The following is an 8,033-nucleotide window of genomic DNA, read 5'->3' as shown; positions in this document are numbered from 1 at the left end:
CCGCAAGACGGCTGAAGGCATTTATTTCTAAGCAAATGTGCATTTTAGAGTCTATTTGGATCTTTAGGGGGTGTTTGGTTCCATGGACTAAATTTTAGTCCATGTCATATTGGACGTTCGGATGCTATTTAGGAGAACTAAATATGAGTTAATTATAAAACTAATTACATAGATGTAGACTAATTTACGAGACGAATTTATTAAGCCTAATTAATTCACCATTAGCACATATTTACTGTAGCATCACATTGTCAAATCATAGACTAATTAGGCTTAAAAAATTCGTCTCGCAAATTAGCCACAATCTGTGCAATTAGTTATTTTTTTGTCTATATTTAATACTTCATGCATGTGTCCAAACATCCGATGGGACAGGGACTAAAATTTTCCTGTAGGAACCAAACATGGCCTTAGTACTAAAAATTAGCACACTGTGTTTAGGTGCTAATTAGAAAGATCAAACGTGTTTTCGCAAAAAAAGAAGGATCAAACGTGAACTAATTTCAAAACTAATTGCATAAGCGGTGACTAATTAGCGAGATAAATCTATTAATTCTAATTAGGTCATGATTAGCTTATATGGTGCTACAGGAGGCTTAGGATTAATAGATTTGGCTCGCCAATTAGTCACTATTTATGCAATTAGTTTTAAAATTAGTTCACGTTTAGTCCTTCCAATTAGCATCGAACACAATGCTAATTTTTAGTAGCTACGATCCAAACAGGCTCTTAGTTCGCTTCAAGTCTGGCCAAACGGTGAATATGGTGAATGAATCAAATTAGAGGAAATTATTTTCTTTGCCCTAAAAAAAGTGCTGCTTAGTTTCTTGGCCCTTTTTTCTTGAACTTGCTTATTTAGCCTAAAATGAATTTTATTTGATTTCTTGGCCCTTCCGTTAGTTTTGATGAGCTAAAACGGTGTTATACTGTACGTGAAATGAACTTTTCAATGCCGACTGTCTTTTTAAATGGCACACAAGGAATTGTTTCATCGTTTTTCCTTTATTGTCGATCAATATCATCGATGCCTATCAGTGAGAAGGATTAAATCGATGCAATGAAGCAACATCTATACTCATGCACCGGCGGCCCCCCCCCCCCCCCCCCCCCCCCCCCGATATATAGTATAATTAGTTTATGTCTTCAATGCTGTTTTGTCCCTCCTAATTTAGCCCAAACGTCAACTATTCTTGAGGTCCAGTTACTCAGTTAGGAGCAGCCCATTTAGACCCCTCCGGCGGCTCCAAAAACAATCTCGTGAATGTGAAGCGTCACCCTCGATCGCTGGACCTGCTCGTATTCTGTTCTGTGTTTGCCCCTTCAGCTTCCCATAGCGGCCTCACACCTTGTTCCTTCGCTCACTCCTGGAGATGCCGGCACGCCACCGACGCCGCTGCCAGACGCCGGACGCGAGACGCTGCCGCCTGCCGACCTGCCGTTGCCGGACGCCGTCGTTGCCCACTACCCGCTGGCCCGCTGCAGTACGTAAATGAGGTAATGACGACCTGCAATGGGAACGAGAATCCCGATCTTCCGTCAGTGGTGGTAACTATCATTGTGGCGGAAAATGACACATCGATCCGGCTTCAGATCGAAAGATCGAACCCTGTAATCTTAGCACCATAGCTCCTCTGGTTATCAACCGCGTCTCGGACCAGGTTGACCTCGCCAAGAAGGCTAATCCCTACCTGCGCAACAAAGAACACAAGCAAGAACAAGAAAGAACGCAACCAAATTACAGATGAATGATTAATCTTTTAAAGTTGGGGTCTCACAAACCGATGAACGGCGAAACTGTTCTTGACAGAATAATCTAAGCAAAACCCAAAACCTAATGATGGCGGCGGCGTATGATTATAAAGATCTTAGGGTCGTCACCTACCTTGGATGCGCCCCCTAATGGGCCCAAACACGATACACGGTCCAACGGATCAAAAGATGGTGTCGCAGCGCCCTGGCAGATTCTGGACGCTGACTTGTTTCAACGATTCCCGTTGATTTTGAAGGTCTTTTGACGTGAGACTACTTGTATTGGCTTCCTTATCAAATTAGCTTTCCAACCATATGTAGATCGTCGAAAACGGAGTCCGTATGTGTCCTGAGTGACCAGTTTAAGGCAGACTGGTCCTGGAGGCCGAGGTAGGCTCGAACTTGAGTTGCTTTGGGTCTCCACCTCGGAGACTCAAACCGAATTAACCTCGGACCTCCTTCTTGACTTGGACATCCTTACTGACCTCCTACCCCTCCATACCATGCGTCAAACATGATCGTATGGGTGTCATGTCCTCATCAACCTGCTTATCATCTTATCTGTCAACAATCATCTGGCCTGTTCGCTTGTTGGTTTCAGCCAGCCCAAACCAGCCAGCCAACAGTGTTTTCCTCTCACAATAAACCAGCATCAGCCAGCCCAAACCAGCCCAGAAACCAACCAGCGAACAGGCCGATCATCGTTCTCCTTCCATGTACAATTGGAGATGGATTTCCGCGATAGTACATGGTAATTTATACTGAGAAGGAATTGGTTGTATCAAATAGTACTGATGATATTATTATAACCTATGATCTTGCTGCTTATCATCAAATATACTACTATTATACGTGACTAAAACAAGCCGGCATGGCTATCGGTTCTACTTTGCTTTATCCGTTGCCCCCTATACTCAAATCCTGGCTCCGCCCCTGTGCACCGGTGCAGAGGTTAAAATGCAGTAGTTTATGTTATGGCATCAATAATGTCAATCTCGCGCGGCCGGAAATATCCGTCAATTTTAGACATTCTGAAGTAACTTTAGGCTGAACAATGGCAAATGTGCAATGCTGCTAGGATTCTCATTCTCTGACGGGGAATCGGTCGATGCAGTCGGCCCAGGGGCCATTGTCCGCGGCTGCGGGCTCTGGGTCTTCGCTGACGCGCTCCCACACCACGCTGTTGGCCTTCGGCCCGCTCCCCATGCCGAGCTGCCACGCCCGATCGCCGCGCCGGACCCGCCCCGTCGCCTCGTGGTACGCGAGCTGGTACCACGGCGACGCTGCCGACTGGTTGCCAAACCGGTGGAACGTCATCAGGACCACCTCCGCCTCCCGCTCAACAAGCCCGAGCCCCTCCGCCAGCCTCCGGATCATCGGCTTCCCCGACGATGGCAGGCAGAAGTGGCTCGCCGCGGTTAAAAAGTTCGGTTTCGGGCCGTCGGTGCTCTCGTCGCCGTCGTCCTGGAGTTTCTTGAACCTCTGCTGCCGACGTCGGAACAGCAGCAGCGCCGCCGCGTACCGCAGCTTTTCGTGCCACGGCAGGATAGCGGGGCCGAGCGCGAGGAGGTGGGCGCGCACCACGCCGCCGAGCCCGCGGCCGATGGAGAACCCCGTGATGCCCTCGCCGTCCTCCTCCCGCACCGCGGACGCGTAGCTGCGGTCGTCGGCCGTCCGGTTCGTGCGCGCCAGCGTGACGAACCGGTACTTGTAATTGGCCGGCACCGAGACGGCGGCGGAGCCTCCGCCTCCGCCGGTGCTCGTCAGCAGCGCGGCGGCGCACCCGGTGCGGAAGAAGCAGTTGAGGAGGAGCTTGCAGCGGTCCCTGCCGCTGCACCACCCGACCGTGACGATCTCCGCGCTGACGACCAGGGCGTACCTGACGGTGGCGTGCGCGCTCAGCACGCCCCGCGCGACGTCCACGCCGACGACGCCCGCCGCGCAGCCCATGCCGGAGAGGCTGAACGTCCTGACATCGGCGCGCATGCGGTAGTGCCCCGCGATCAGGGCCGCGAGCGACGGGGCCGGGCAGAACCCGCTGCAGTTGACGACGAGCGCGTCCACGGCCGACGGCGGCACGCCCGTCCTGGCGAAGAGCGCGTCGAGCGTGGGGAGGTACATGCCGCGCGCCTCGGCCACGGCGTCGGCGTGCGTCGCCGACGGCGGGATGTAGTGCACGACGGCGGGAGGTAGGTCTCCTCGCCCATCCCGCACGCCTCGATGACCCGGGACATGAACTCCACGCTGCCGTCGTCCAAGCAGCCGATGAGGCGGAGGTGCTCGAGGAGGCCCGGGATCGGGATCCGCAGCCGCCGGGGCGGCCTCAGGCACGAGAACTCGACGAGGCCAACGTCGTCCGCCGCCGCCGCCGCGGTGCGCCTGTTGAAGCGCCACAGCAGCAGCATCGCGCAGGCCGGGACGAGGTACAGCGCCGCGTGGCGCCTGAACGCGAGGATGTGATCCTTGTGCTCCACGTCCATGCTCACCCCGGGGCAGTGTGATTTATAGAGGGGTCTAGGCACGACTTATTAGTTAAGGTGCAATATTTTTCTGTAACAACGAAACAGTTCGGTTAGTTGAACAAGCACGAAGACACACTGACAGTGACATAGGTGCACGCGAGCCCTACTCGAACTATGCAGTAACGCTGCACGTTAGCAAGTACAGTACTTGCTAGGACTTGAGTAATGAGAACTTTAGAAGCATTGGCGATTGTTTGGTGAAAGAGTTTAAAGCTTCGCCACCTTCTGGGCACTGATCGATCGACCGATGATAGTCCGATGCAGAGTGGTCAGACTGTGACGACATCCAGGTCCAGCTGCCGGCGACTTGGCGAAGTACCAACGGCTCAGTACACGGCTCTCACATTTCTCTGCTCTTGTGCAGAAGTGAGCGAACCGGGTTGTACGCTGTACCCGCCCTGCAGCCGCATCAATTCTTTGCTTGCTCATTTTCTAGCAGCGATGGCATTTGTGTAGCCTGCACAGTTGCAGTTGCAGAAATTACTACGGGTCGAGGGGGGTCGCCGATTGGCCATCAAACTTAGGGGTGTATTTTTTCTCCTTATAAATTTTAGTCGCTGTCTAATCGGATATATATATATATATATATATAGAACTACTATCATGTAGCTGGCTACAGAATAACTTATTCTGTAGCCACTTTGAGTTATGATAATTACTATGTTAATTTACGAGATTATAGTAACTCCTTACTAAGTGTTTTAATATAATGTTATGGTAAATATCCTCATGTGTTATAGTAACCCAACTATCGTAAATATGTATTGACATTATGGTAAATTAGTATATAAAATTATAGTAAATGGAGGTGGCTACAGAATAACTTATTTTGTAGCCGGCTACTGAATAGCCTCTCCCTATATATATATATATATATATATATATATATATATATATATATATATATATATATATATATATATATATGAAGTATTAAATATAGACTAATTACGAAACTAATTGCATAGTTTACGACTAATTTACGAGACGAATCTTTTAAGCCTAATTAGTCCATGATTTGACAATGTGGTGCTACAGTAAACATATGCTAATGATGGATTAATTAGGCTTACAAAATTCGTCTCGTGGAGTACTGATGGATTATGTAATTTATTTTTTTATTAGTATCCGAACATCCCATGCAACCTCCTCCCGACACACCTCCTAAATTTTAGTCACTGGATCCGAACACCATCTAATTACGAAACTAATTACACAGCTGTCGATGTTTCACCACCGATAGCCTACCACGGGGGTACCCGGGGCAGTTTGTTCGGGTTTCAGCGTATGCAGAACTCGACGGTAAATGCAAGAGACAGTCGATTTATCCTGGTTCGGGTCCTCGATCGTTATCGAGTAATAGCCCTACGTCTAGTCGGCGTTAGCTTTTACATTGGATTGATTGTAATGTGTTATGTTGCCTTGTGTTATGTTGCTTCTGTCTAGGAACTCCGCCCTCCTTTATATAGTCAGGAGGCCAGAGTCCTAATCGATTTATAATGTAGAGTCCTAGTAGAATTACAGGGTAGTATTACTACTAGGATTACATAGGAGGAATCCTAATCAAACTAGATCTCCTCTCTTTCTTGCGGTGTATCCCGTGGGTCCCGCATCGACAAGCCCCTGGGCACTTCATGGTTGAACTCCGGAAGTCTTGTCTTGTTCCTCCAGGTCTTGCCGAGCAGGAACAAGCGTCGCCTGAGTGCTTTCTTGAGTGAAACCATATAGCGCTTCTTGGGATCTTCAAATGGTGTGTGCTTTTTTGAGAGTGATGTGCGCTTTTTGAAGAAAAAGTGCACTCACTGAGTGTAGCCCCCGAGCCTCTTGCTATTTGAAACAAAAAGTTGAAGGGTCTTGAATCTGAGTTGTTCAAAGAACTGAAAACCTCTTCTGAGGATATGTAGGATCTTGCCAAGTAAGACAGCCAGCGGTGGGCGAGCTCCTTATTTGACGACGTGGTCCAGAAAATAGTTCCCTGCAAAGTAATCATACGAAAGTATATAATAATTGATATACAAGATATTAAGTTGGAAGTATGTCCCAGTATTATAAAATGCATATTAAATTTTTTCGCGTCTTGCTCTTATTAGGCTATGTAATTTCCCTAGGTAGGTAGCCTGTTACGTTTAAACACCTCTCGCACCTTTCCGGCGAGTATGCTTCACGGGTTAAGGCCTTAGCAACCCGGGTAAATTAACAACCGTTAAGAGAAGACATTATAAAATGCATATTAAATTTTTTCGTGTCTTGCTCTTACTAGGCTATGTAATTTCTCTAGGTAGGTAGCCTGGTACGTTTAAACACCTCTCGCACCTTTCCGGTGAGTAGGCTTTACGGATTAAGGCCTCAGCAACCCAGGTAAATTAACAACCATTAAGAGAAGACTTTAGTAGTCGGGGATGCAACTGTAGTAGAGCCGCGGAGGCATATGGATAATATTCGAAGATATATGATGATTAAAGAATATTTAAAAAAATATTAAACCATGACTTAGCTTGATTGACGGCCACGTGAAGAAGTCGACGTGATGTAAAGTGTTAAGCCCCCGGGCGTTATCTTGACCTTGGTGGCCGAGTAGTCGGTCGTTGCTTGCTCGCTGGATCACGAAGCACGCATGGTGCTGTAGCTTGTTTGTACATGTGCGCCTCGTGAGTACATGCAAATTTTGGTAGTTTGCATGTCTTAATGCTCTCCTCGACGTGGTGGACTTGATGTTGTAGTCGGATCCGAGACGTAGCCCTGCATGTCATCATAGGGTGCGTTTAGATCCAAAAATTTTTGGATTTTGGCTCACTGTAGCATTTCGTTTGTATTTGGTAATTAATGTCTAATTATGGACTAATTAGGTTCAAAAGTTTCGTCTCGCGATTTCTCGACCAACTGTGTAATTAGTTTTTTTTCGTCTATATTTAGTACTCCATGCATGTGCCGCAAGATTCGATATGACAGTTACTATGCAAAAATTTTTAGCAACTGAACGGGGCCATACTCTATGTCCAGTCTGGCTATCGAACCGTGATGGACTCGGGTTGGCATAGGGCTGATGTCTCAAAGCTGCCAACGGATCTGCTATATATATCCTGATTGTCAGCGACTGCTACTCTGCTAGCAAATTTGACTTGAATCCGTCCTGTGCTGTTGATCTTCGCACGTGTGAGTGGAGTACGACTGATATATATTCTGCATCGTCGTGGGATGTCGAGTGGCTCCGAACGATGTTGATTGTTACGGGAAGCAGAGCCACGTGCGTCGAACCGGAGCCATAGCTTGACTCCACGCATCGAAGCACGCTGCTGCGAGTTGAACGATGTTGATTGTTATGGGAAGCAGAGCCACGTGCGCCGAACCGGAGCCATAGCTTGACTCCAGCATCGAAGCACGCTGCTGCGAGTTCGCGGCGAGTTGCGCCGTGACGTCGCCAGGGGCCTGGACGTCGTGTCGCCGATGTTGTCGATCTTGATGTCCGCTGAATTCTTGATTGCGAAGTCGTCGACTGACGCGCCAGCTGTCGATGTTTTACCACTAATAGCCTGTCACGGGGTACCCAGATGTCGGGTACCTTAGAACAGGGTACCCCGAGCGAACATCAAAGGGGTCGCTAAAGTCCCATCAAAAAATAAAGCTAGAAGGTAAGCCGTGGACCCCTCACCCGCCACGACCGAGCCCACCAAGCCCTCCGCCTCGTCTCGAGCCTCGCGCAGGAAGTCTCGGCGTCCTGACGCGATCTCCGCCTCGCGCGAGGCTCACCACGGAAAGCCTCGG

The 8,033-nt window shown here is 48.7% G+C and overlaps 1 pseudogene; it reads right to left on the bottom strand.

The window, feature by feature from the left end:
• Window positions 1–2,759: 2,759 nt before the first annotated feature.
• On the bottom strand, window positions 2,760–4,229 carry LOC136548831 (3-ketoacyl-CoA synthase 6-like; annotated as a pseudogene).
• Between the last annotated feature and the right edge of the window lie 3,804 nt (window positions 4,230–8,033).

This window comes from Miscanthus floridulus, chromosome 4 (genome assembly GCF_019320115.1).
Source record: "Miscanthus floridulus cultivar M001 chromosome 4, ASM1932011v1, whole genome shotgun sequence".
Taxonomy (NCBI): domain Eukaryota; kingdom Viridiplantae; phylum Streptophyta; class Magnoliopsida; order Poales; family Poaceae; genus Miscanthus; species Miscanthus floridulus.
The sequence above is the reverse complement of the archived record's forward strand: the minus strand, read 5'-3'. Positions and strand labels throughout refer to the sequence as shown.